This window comes from Patagioenas fasciata, chromosome 1 (assembly GCF_037038585.1).
Source record: "Patagioenas fasciata isolate bPatFas1 chromosome 1, bPatFas1.hap1, whole genome shotgun sequence".
In the NCBI taxonomy this organism is placed as follows: domain Eukaryota; kingdom Metazoa; phylum Chordata; class Aves; order Columbiformes; family Columbidae; genus Patagioenas; species Patagioenas fasciata.
Window position 1 is genome coordinate 71523727 of NC_092520.1, and position 13199 is coordinate 71536925.

Genomic DNA, 13199 nt, shown 5'->3' on the forward strand with positions numbered 1-13199 from the left:
CATGCTAGTAATCAATCAGCCAGGTTTTCCAATGCCAAAGGAAGGTGTGGGAAAGAGTGTAAAAGCAAAGCCCAAAGGTAGACCCCAGAGTCAGGAAAACACTCTGTTGGTCTGTTTTGACAATTGGCCTGGAAATGGCTTCCCACCTCCAGCCAGAGTACAAACAAGTACTTGCATCTGTGAGATACAGCAAGTTGTCTTGTTGTGCATCCAAGAGGTCCCCAGTGCCATCCTGATGGATGAGCTGTGAACAAACAAAGTAACATCAATGTTGGTTGATTTTGAGCTGAATGGGGAAGGAGGAGGAGAGGAACCGATTCCAGCACATCCTTAAAAAAAGATAATTGGGGTGGAAGATTCTGATTGCCAAGGGGACTAGCATCCAAAAAGTTGATGTGGTTTGTTCATAAACACTCTCAAAGCTTGAAGCTAACAACAGCAAATGGCTTAAGTCATGCAGGAATGGGAGGCAGTTAGAGGAGAAAAAAAATAAAAGGGAAGCATGAAACATGAAGCTGCTGTTTCCTATTTGCCACTTCACTGAGTGCAGGTATCAGAGGAACCAGCACTGCTCCCCCTCACTTCAGCAGCAGCAAGAGAGCTCACTAAGACTTTTATACCAATGTACACAGAAAAATCTCCAAAGCAGGTTCAAGATACTGCTGATAAAACAGGCACATCACTTAAAGCTTTTTGCTGCTACGTTAAAGAAACAATACCCAAGAACCCTTCTATCCTTCAACTTTCCTCAAGAAGACTTATAATGAAACAAGAAACAAGATGGACATGGAAAGCATGGGAATTAAAAATTCTGCTGAAGCAAGGCAGAGGACTTGGGTATTAATAACATACAGGACAAAATGAGAACAAAGGTCTGAAGTCTCCAATGGGAAAACCCTGTGGGAAAATAAAGCAAGGCAATATCTGTTTTGCTGGCATTAGGTATCAGAGAAGATGCTAAAGATGTTATTGACAAGCAAACCATAACAAAGTAAAATAAAGCAAGACAAAACAAAACATTCCAGGCTTTATCTATTGACAAAATTCAATGTTGTCTGTGAAATATGTGATATACAAAATATAGGACCACAGACTTGCTGGATATTGGTTTCTCTCCAAAAACCACAAATTAACTTCCATGGTTTAGAACATTTCATCCTCATGCTAGCATTCTGAAGATTGCCATGGGAAGAAAGGTCAACTCCATATAGACAGAGGGTTAGACCAAATGATACCTTCTATTTCCTCACATCTCAGAACTCATTTTGCCTAGAAACTGCACCAGGAAAAATGTGATGTGTCCTTTACCAAAGCTAAGTGTAACTCATGTTTGGAATGTGAAAGTTTAATGCAAAGAAATAGCAATGAACATGTTGAGGTCCCAACATGTCTAGAGATATAAGCATTAAAATATTTTTCAGATACTTAACCTCTTCGAAGTTAACGAGATAACTTAAACATTTCTATATGCTATAGACTTCACAAAATCAAGGTCTAGAGCTCTAAGATCAGCTGTGTTGTTTGACTGACCTGCACACAAGCACAGTACGAACACTTCCACCAGACTGGTATTCCCAAACAGAGGCAAACTCAGATTACTGCAGCACATGGTGGCACCAAACGCAACCACATGTGTCAGAATGAATGGCAGCTACTTTGGAGATTTGAGAATGCTTAAATGTGTTTCACGTAAAGCAAATGAGACTGACACAAAGACAGGAAACTAGCACACTTGATACTTTTTCTTAAGCTTCATCAGAGAACCATGTATTCCAGTCAATGATAGAAACAAAGCAAAGGGAAAACAATAGCCCAGGGGTAAAAAAATACGTATTATACCTATTACTTCCCTGCAGGATTATGCAAAATATCTTTTGATGTGACTGTCACAAGACAGCTAGGAAAAAAAAAAAAGGCATCTCTACAACCATCAGAAAGGTTAAAATGATGCCTATGAATAATTCTTAAAAGGGTATTTTAGTACTGGGACAAGGCAAATGATGAGACGTTTAACATTCAAATCAAATTATATCATTTGCTCAACATCAGTTTTCCTAAATCAGAACTCAATCACCCCCAGCCTCAGAAGGCAGGAGAACAAAGGATTGAAAGAGAAGATGCTTATTCTTTTGGCCAACTACATTAATTTAGATCAATGGTATCTTTTGACTCCTGAAATTTCACCATATCCTGTACACACCTGAAAGGTAGTTACTTTTCAAATCTCAAAAAAGCAGGTCTGCATGATACTATGCATTTTTCTGGGTTTTCATACTGACTGGACCATTTCATATTTGACAAGAGGGAAGTTCTCTGTTGGACAGAAAACACAGCACATCTCTTTAATATATATTCAATATCTAGATGAGAAATATTACCGTATGACCTGACCACATGCATACATGTCTCAATATCATGTTTCAGCACTTATATATCTTTGGTGATGTCCCAGATTGTGAATATGCAAACAAGAATAAAATTTATTTTTCACCCAGTAAACATGCTGCATAGGCTACTGTGTTGTCCTCATTAAACCCTTGTAAACAGTTGTGGGGGGAAAACCTGTTGCAGTCAGTCTAGGTCACAACAAAACATTGTTATTGTCTCTATGTTCTAAAACACAGAGAAGTCTTATTTGAAAATATGCAATATAGAACAGAGAAGAGGAGGAAAGAAAAGAAAAAAAACCTAACACTTTGAGTTGTTGCTTTCATTAAACTTGGAAGAAGTCATCTAGGTCAAGCCTAAGAGAATGCTGTAAATCAATTCTGACAGGACACTGGAATTCAAGTAATTGCTGTTCTCTCACTGCATATTGTCCATATTTTATTTCTAAAACTCATAAGTTTGAGCCCAACAATTTTGAAGTTGGTGACAAAACGAGGATCATGATCTTCTCATTAGCTCTTATTTTCCTCAAGTTACTTGCTTTCCCTACACCACTCCACAAATTCAGCTACTTGTGGTCTGGTCTATTAATCGTTAGAAGGAGAATAAGTTTGCTAGAGAGACTGTTTCACAGCAGAGGTCCCAAACTGTTTGGACCATGGATCATTATCAAGTTATTCTTTCAGAGCATAATACAGCCTCACAACCTACTATATGCAAATCCAAATTGAGCTACAGAGGAAAGAAAAATTATTTTCTTCATGGCTCAGTAAGTGTAGGAAATGCATGTTCGTACTTACTTGCTACCAGCTTTATTTCCCCCTTCACACAAGTGTGAGATGAAATGCTAAGTTCTGGTGATGCTGGGGATAGAAAGTTCCAATTGAGAGGACAGGAGAGAGGGGAAGATGAGCTATTGAGAGTAGACAGTGCCACAAATAACAGAAAGGAAAGTGGTTCTCATTTAATAGCTGAGCTGAGGGAGAATCCTGAGCACCTTAGTGCCCAGAGACTGAGTATGGAACAAGACACAGGGCCGGTGCACATCTTACTGGGTGCAGTGAAATGCTTTCCTCAGCAGCAGCAAAACTCATGACCAGCTACAGTGCCAGGTAAAGTTACTGGCTAGGCTAAGAAATTTTGGAAGGTTACTAGGCATCTGTTATCTCTCCAAATATTCTGAGTTTCAGATTATTTCATCGTCTGAACTCATGTGAGAAAAGAATATAGCAAAAGTGAGAAACTTCTCATTTCATTTTGCCAAAATGACAACCTCCAACAGTTGCAGTTATGAAATTGCCTTTATCTTCAACAATATATCAGAATTCAGCTCTCTTAATAAAAAGATTACTTTCCTACCATCAAGCAATATTTTACAACTTCCCTCATTTCATTAAAAATGTAAATAAGGTCATATTTTTTCATATGAATTACACATTTAATTAATAAAAAATATCTTGTCTTTAAGATGGAAGGAAGAGTTGGTTTTCAGTTAATTGTGTACAAACTAGACTTCATTCAACCAGCTCTGAACATTTCAGGAAAAAAAAATGTTGGAATTATCAGTCACCATCAATAAACCTTTAAAATTAATAAAATTAATAAAAAATAATTCTCTCTTTATTGGCAATATAATCAAATCCTCCATAACTCTTCTACTGAAATTAAACATTCTGATATTTTAACAGTATTTTCTTTTGGACTGCAAAGGAATATAAAACAGACTACGCAGAATATTTAGTAAATAATTGTTTTTTTCTGATTTCTCTCTCATTTCTGTTGGGAAAAAAAAAAAAAAAAAGACTAGGTACCAAGGAATTGTGCTGTCTTAGAACAGCTGAGTTACAAGTATGATTTTTTTTATAGTTTCATAAGAATATCTGACAAGTAGCTGAAGAATTGGCCATTTAAGTGCACCAAACCACTGGCGCTTTTTTTTTTTCACATTATTCTGAATACAATCTAACGTCCTCATATAACAACGCAAGACAATAGAATTACTCCCATAAACCAGAATGGAACTTTGATAAGATTACAAGAATACATAGGTTACATATGACAAGTCTCAACAAATTAACTGAAAAAATAAGAAAAAAATATATTCCATTGACATGAATAGAGACAGGGTTTAATATCCAAATTCTACCATATTTGTAATATCTCCCAGCCTTTTACACTGAAGCTTCACCTCTAATTTATGCCCAAAGGCTTTCTGCTAGCCATGGCTTCTTCCAAAAACATATGACATTTCTCACATTTTATCCTCACAAACTCACCAATGACTGGGTTCTGTTTCAGATCTCTGCCTCCTCCTTTTGGTACTCACTCTCATAAAGAAGTGACATCTACTTTTGGCAACAACAATCACTTTGCTACTGGATACATAAACCATGGTTCTTCCCATGCGTAAGTTAGAAAACACAGACAATAATACTATAGCACAATATATAGATAACAACAGCAAAAAAAATTCAATACATTTTCCAGGTATTCCTATTTAACTTCTTGTCTTATTCTAGTATGATTATCCAAATGTTGGCAAAGAGTAAATCTGCACTTCTTTAAACAGTACTTTTTTGATTCTGTATACAGTTACTGATCCTCTATTAAACATGTCAGTATTTAGGGATTTTGGGTCATTTCAATCTTAATCTGCATTGTTCTCTGGGACTAAAATAAAAGGTAAGTAACTGTGGTGGCAACACAGAGAAAATATTTATAAGGAAAAACAGTAATTTTTCAGATTCATCATCTAAATAGCTATGGAAATATATGGCATATTAGAAGATATGACAAGAATAAAGAGATTCACTCTAAGTAGTTTACACTTGAAGAATTTCCCTGGATGCTCAGAACACTCAGAAAATAAAAATTATGTTCAGAATTTCAAGGTCAAGTTTTGAAAGTCCATACTATGATCCGGGCACAAAAAGTTGAGATGAGTACTGTGCATGGGTTGTTGGACAGATCATACCCAGCCTTGTGTTTGTACTCAAGAGATTACAACAAACAGTTGTTGCCTTCATAAAAAGTCATGTACAATCCCAGGTGAAATCTGTTATGGCTTTCACAGTCCAAATACAGATCAGGTAACTACATGCCTGTTTTTTGATATGAGTCAGCAGAACAGCCCAAATGCAGGAGTGTCAGGCATAGTAATATGTTAAAGTGATGAACACCTGGTAAAAGAGCAAATACTATCTCCAGACACTGACTAAGTAACTGTAATCCAATTATTCACTGAGTTGAGATGCCTGTGAAAATATTACACACTGCACCATGCAGCAAAGGTGTAGTATCCCACATACCTTACAATCATTTCAACCTCAGGCTATGTTTTAAAGACAGAAAGGTCAGTCGCTTATCTGGTTCAGTGCTGAAATCAATGGAGCAACCCTGATTGATGTCAGCTGAGGATCCCGCTAATGAAGACGGGGAAGTTTTCTGATTTACTTTTACCGGGGGAGCTGCCCTAAGAACTGGTCTTTTACTATTTAATGACAATGGATATGCATATTCTGCTACTACCATATAACCTTAAACTGATGGCATCACTCCCCCAGCTGGCCACTCAGACTCTGCTGGAGGACACTGTAACCATGCAGCACAATTCAGACTGAAGGCTGAACACGCTGTTACATTGCAGTTGCTGCTATTAAAATATTATGCCTGAAATTAATGCATTACACCTTTCAGACTAATGTTCTTTAAATCAGACTGAATTTATCCAAGGGTATTTTTAGGCAAAAATACATCCTCACAAGCAATGTAATGATCAGCACTTTTTCCCCAGATGCTCTAATATGGAAGAAAGCCTATGCAGTAATTAATATTTATGAAGAGAATGAGTTCCTGTTAAATCCTAAATCACAAATATATGGAATTTGAACTATAAAAACGCAAACCTAAACCAATATAATAAAAAGACGTTTACATACATATTAATTGTGAACTTTAGTCAACTTGTTATATATTGTTTTAGTAAACTCTAAAATTAAAGCAGGTCCAAAAATTTATGTATTGATCAATGTGTTTTCTAGATTGGCCATATATAACAGAGGAAGTTTCACTTTAGTTCACTAGGGCACCTTTGAAATTTGATAAGCAAAAACTTGACCTTATGTCTTTCAGTTGCCAACAGTACTTTGTTTCCATTCTCATATGGGTGCTTTCCCTTGTTGGAATTCAGAGAAAGTGTTTATACACAGAAGGAAGCTCTTTGCAAGGTGAACTGATATGTGATTCAACCTGTGCCCTATGAAAAGATAGTTTTACCCATTATTAGAAGTGAAAACAACATACACTGTTCTTGGAACACATGTTCTGTATATATCAAGCAGCTGAAGAAGAGTAAATAACACTTTTTTATGCAGTGCTTTTTATCATCAGATCTTGAATTGCTTTATAAAAATTTCTGTTCTACATTTAAGCCATTAATGAAAAAGTTAAAGGATTATACATCCTCATATAGTGACTTATGCTAAAAATGTTTTATCATCAGAAAGAATCTGTGTCATTTAACAAGATGAGACATTTATTTAAGATCTCCTATATGAACTCAGCAGGCTAACTTCATGCACCCAAGCCTGAAAACGCTTGCTTTCATAAGGATATAAAAGGCTTCAAAATAAATGTGAACTAATTCAAGTTAAATATAGTAGTGTCTCCTCAAACCATTATTAATGTTTTGTTCGCATTTGTTGCTTCCTCTCCCTTTCCAGATAGCACAGCAAAGAAGACCCTACATAATGCCATCAATACCTTTGTTGAAATGCAGATGGAATGCTACAAGGTGTGCCACAACTGACCAGCTTCATGAAGGCATGCATTTGCTTACTCAATACAATTAAAAAAAAAAAAAAAAAAAAAAAACAAACTTTCTCCTTTTTTTTTTTCTCCTGGCTACTCAAAAAGGTGTCCTAAATCTGTTCAGGATAGGAGGACAGGAATGGGAGAGGATGAAACATGCACTCTTCTCTTCAAGCAGAGACTGCTGACAGAAGTGCTGGACTAGCAGTTCAAAGGACCATAGTCCTCTGTTCATCTAGAGCTTGGCTCAGCATGACTACAGCCAAAAGAAGCAGAAAAAGAGTCAGTAGCAAAGTGTGCTAAGCTGTTGAGAAACAGGAAACATATTCTCCATAATGAATCCCAGCATCTCTTCTAAGGCTAGCTGCAAAGACTCCAGGCATGGTAATTGACAGAACACCAGTTCATTTTACACACACCAACAACTTGCCATCATATGGCAATGTTTCATATCACATTTTTTTCATCAATACTGATGACATTCCACTGGAGGATATTATCCGTCTAATCATGTAAGCTGTTTAATATCCATTTTTTTTCTCTCTTCCTACTAAAAATATAAGCCTATTCAACTTCACATCTCTCCCATCTTTTGATCATCAAGAAAAGTAGAGCTGCTTGCCAAAGTTGCAGGTAGAGTGGAATTTAAACTGAACAAAGAACACATCAGCAAGCTACCAGTAAATAATTTAGCCCTGGGCCTGAGGCGTTACCTTTTATTCAAAGAAACATAATTGATAAAGAATGCTAGGGCAGTCATTTACAAAATGTTAACTATGCAATAGTAGAACATCCTGTTACAAAGCAACATAATTATTTTACATACCAGAACCTCAAAAGTAAATAGATGAATGCACAGAACCTTAAATGATGTTAGCAGATTAATGGGCACATGAATGATACTGAAGGCAACATAATCTCTCAAAACAAAACAAAACAAAACTAAACTAAACAAAACTAAAAACCCAAAAACAACACAACACCCCAGCTTATTTAAAAAGCACCTTTATTTACTTTTCTGCATTAGCTCAAAACTTATCAATTACACAGGAGAACCTCACTGGGATCCTGTTTAACCTCTTCATTAATGATCTGGATGTTGGGGCAGAGTGCACACTCAGCAAGTTTGCAGATGACTCAAAACTGGGAGGAGTGTCAAATACACCAGAAGCTCATGCTGCCATCCAGAGGAATCTTGAGAGGCTGGAGGAATATGCTAACAGGAACTTCATAGCATTTAACAAGAAGTGCGAAGTCCTGCATACAAGGAGGATCCAATCCACACACCAATATGAACTGGGGACCACCCAGCTGGAAATCAGCTTTGCAGAAAAGGACCTTGGGGTTCTGGTGGACACCAAGTTGAACACGAGCCAGCAGCATGCTCTTGCAACAGAGTCTAACAGTATCCTGGGGTGCAATAGGTAAAGTACCAGGTGCTTCAAAAAGATGGATCCAGTTTCAAAGCAGTGTATTTCATAATGGCAACATGTTACTATTACACAAAAATTTACAACTGGTTTAGTGAGTTACCTAGCGATGATCATTGGAAACTCTATGTCCAAGTGGGAAGAGCTTCATTCATGGGCAGTTCATGGTTGCAGAGATAAAGTGATTTCAAATTGGGTCCATCATTTTGAAATATCCTGTATTGCTAGCAGACCGAGGGAGGTGATACTTCCCCTTTGCTTGGCACTGATGAGGCCAAGCCTAGTGTGCTGTGTCCAATTCTGGGCTCACCAGTACGAGAGAGAGAGAGATGAAGCTACTGGAGAAAGTCCAGAAAAGGGCCACAAAAGTTTTTAAGGTACTGGAGCATCTCTCCTATGAGGAAAGGCTGAGAGACCTGGGACTATTCAGTCTAGAGAAGAATCAGGGGGATCTCATCAATGTGTACTAATATCTGAAGGGGAGGTGCAAAGAGAATGGAACGAGGTTCTTCTCAGTGATGCCCAGTGACAAGACCAGAAGCAATGCGCACAAACTGAAACACAGGAGGTTCCCTCTCAACATCAGGAAACACTTTTTCACTGTGAGGATGACCAAGCACTGGCACAGGTTGCCCAGGGAGGCTGTCAAGTCTCCCTCCCTGGAGGTACACTATACCTGTCTGGGCACAGACCTGGACTGCAGCTGACTCTACTTGAGTGGGGGAGTAGGACAAGCTGACCTCCAGAGGTCTCTTCCAACCCACCTTTCTGTGATACAGTGGTATATACTCCATTCCTCTTCCATATAGGAAAGCAGCTCTATTCTAGGTGTATGTTCAATTAATAGCCTGCACTGAAAGCTGTATTATCTACATGTTTCATCTGTATCTTCCCCTGATTCTGCTGTTATAGAAGACAGTGTGGTGTTTCTACTACAATAGTTTTTCAGTTGTCTTCTTTAAATTAGTAAGGTAGGTAATTGCTAAATATCTTCTGCCTCCCTTCCCTCTCTGTCCTAGCTGGAGTACTTAGTAACCTGCTTCTTCCACTGGAAATCCTCTTGGACACCTTTGCAAAGTAACTAAATGAGCATCATGTCTGTAAGATGTTATTTAGAGAAAAAGGTTTTATTTGCAATACTTGTAGCTCTACACCACTATGTGATTGTTGGTACTGCTGAAAAAGAACTCTGCAGATCTGAGATACATCACTGCTCGTTTGTCTGAAAAATAGAATGTTTACTCTGCCAGGAACCGCATGACTGACCAGGAATTAATTTGGAATCATTTCCTGGACAAGGCTGAGGAAAAAGACAAGCAGGACTAATGTACAGAAGCATAATTAATCATAACTAATTGAATCTTTCTTTCTTTATTTATTTATTTCAATGTAGTTTATAGCTCTCAGTTACAGATAATATGTGAATTAGCATTTTGGTTTTTGTTTCCTTCTGTTTTGTTCAGACATTTTCTGTCTATTTATTTCTTCATGGTGTGTTTTCATAATGTAAGCCCTTAATTTCAGCCTGCTAAGTGCAGGCTGAAAGATCTCTCAAGTAGTTGTTTTGTGATAAAGAAACCAGACATAAAATTAAAACACACACCAATATTCTCTTATGAGAACATGCTCTCTCAATTTGTTGATGATGATGAAAAGCAGCAGGGCTTGGCATAGAAGTAGCTGTGGAGGTGGTCAGTCAGTGCTTCAGACATCTATTCTTGACATCAAAGATATGCTGGGGAAGCAGAGAGAGTGTGAAGGGGGAAACAGGAACTCTATTTCACCACCATAATCTAATAAGGATGCATCTACCAGGGGCATAATTCAGAGCTTCTCAGTAAGAGCACAGAAGAACTCAGGTGCCATCTATCAGCACTGGTTAACAGCTCTCCAGGGCTGTTTCTCACACACTAGAGCACCTGACCAACTGGCCCTTTTTTTTTCCTTCATTTTTTTTCCTTCTCCCCGCCCCCCCCCCTTTTTTTTTTTTTTTTCCTAAAGTACCCTCCTCAAAACCTTTTACTTGCTCTCTAAAAAACCACTGCTGATCTGTCGTTGAGACAGGCCAATCTAGTTGAGCCTCAAACTTAAGCAGAAAAATGGGAACTTAATTTTCAACAGCAGCAGTCACATATGCAAATTAATGACCAAGGCACCCACCCAGCCACCCATGGCTTTTCCATCCCCTCACAACTCCTCCCCTATAGGAAATATGCAATAAGACAGATACAGTTCCTATGCAGCCTGACCACAAAGACAAAACATGCCATGATATGGCAGATCAGCTCAGTAATAAACTTGAAGAGAACCTAGTCATACCAAAGTTTAGCATTCACTTTTGGATACAGCAGCACAGGGAACTCAGCTGTATTTTCTATAACAATGAGAAGCTAAAAGAACAGCATTTTCATGGTAGGATGTTGAATTTCAAGTACAACATACCTGACGGTGGTCTTTATGGTGCCTGATAATGAAATACCAGTGTGAAGTATCAATGCATAGTTTCAGTGTTTTACCATAGACTGACTTGCACACAATGTGCACGCTCAGATCTATGCACGGCTCTCTACAGGTGAATGAACATACTACCCACATCTCAGTTTTAAGGAAATAAAGTCATCCTTCATGGGACTGATTCCAACCACGAAATATGAAGGAGGACCATTGTACTATAGCTAAATTCAAGACCCCCACACCAAGTTTAGGTAACTGGGGTTGGCACTGAGGATGTACACATATAGGAGGAATCCTCCCCCACCATCTGGATGATTTGCTACACATGTAGCAGCAGCTGGTTTGATGCACACAAAAATACATATATCACCCCCTTCAGAGCAAACAAAATAAAGGTATCAGTAATGGCAAAACTTCCAGGTTTATGTATTGTTGGTGCCTATTATCTTCCTACGAGTCTGATTCCCGTGCAGGAGCACGAGTCCCTGCCTAGCATCCCATAACTAAGCTCTTTGAAAGTGGAGCTGCTGCAAGAGTGGAGAATTAGCCTGGGAAAGAGGGAGAGGTGCACCAAATAAAGCTTGGCAGACAATGAAAACACACATTCATGCAAATTGTAGGTACTTTCTTAAACCTTGAAAATATTGTTATTTCATGCATCCAAACTGATTTGATTTTAAAACATTAAAGATATCTTCCTGGATGTTTTGCTTTTATACTGCCAAAAATAACAATGTGATATAAAATATGCAATATGAAATATATATGCATAATACATACACAAGAGTATATAAAAATGGAAAGTTGAGCTAGTTTCCCACATAGTAAAAAAAAAGATTAAAAAAAAAAAAACTAGAAGAAAGCATAAATCAAAATATTCTGATTTTAATCACTTTGCATTTCTCACGGGACAGATTAATAAATTGATACTCATGTATCCTCACTGTCAACAATAGCCTTCTCTAACAAAAAAAAAAAAAATTATCAGCAAGTTGGCCCAACCCATTATGGAGTGTCATGTTAGATTAAACCCTGTGACAGCAGGAATCCTACTCATTGATGTAGCCCAGAATGCGTTTGGCTTTCTGGACTGCAAGCACACATTGCTGGGTCATGTTGAGCTTCTCATCAATGAACACCCCCAAGTCTTTTTAATCAAGACTGCTCTCAATCCATTCTCCATTCAGCCTGTATTTGTTCTTGGGATTACCTTGACTCAGGTGCACGACCTTGCACTTGGCCTTGTTGAACTTTATGAGGTTTGAACAGTCTCACCCCTGAAGCCTGTCAAGGTCTCTCTAGGTGGCAGCCCTTCCCTCCAGTATGTCAACCACACCACACAGCTTGGTGATGTGACTTGGTAACTGCCCTGACTCTGCTTCTTCATGTCTTAAAGCAAACACAAAAGCTTTTGAACTACTTCGAAAGAAACTGAGTTGCTTTTCATTGCATGTCCATATGGTAAGAACAGAACATTTTTGTGCAATTTGAGAATTTTGTGCTAGAAAATTACTGGCACCAAGATAGAATGACAGAGAATCCAATAAAAGTTATGGGTAGAGGGCTCATGAAAGTACAGTATAAACAACAAAATGCATACCAGCTATTCTTGCTCATATCCCTAGACAAAGCTGTTCATCACTGGGGATTACTAAAGCTGTGACAGTATTAGACAGAGATTGTCAGCTGTCTGTTGTATAACTAAAAGCAGAAAGCCAGCATGTCTTGCTAGTTTCCAGCTGAGAGGAGTAAACAAACAAGCTGAAGGGGTGTACAACCATTAGTGTACAGATTATGATTGACTGAAGTGGTGTGGAACTTCTGCAGAGAAAGCCCAAAACAAGCCTGTCTTGGCTATATGATGTCTAGTTTAATTTTAACCTGGAAATACAGATTAATCTTACTACAATTATTAATAAAGCTAGTCTCAACTGGAGAACAAGATTGGGCTGAGTTATTGCTTCATATTTGAACTGTGTTTAGGCTCATCAGGACTGCAAAGATTTTCATACCAAACAAATCCAACCTTACCTTTGGAGTTTCACATTGTTTCCCCCCATCCCTCCCATGTTTGTCTTACCTGCATTTTACAAACAGTCTGAATAAAGACCAAACAAG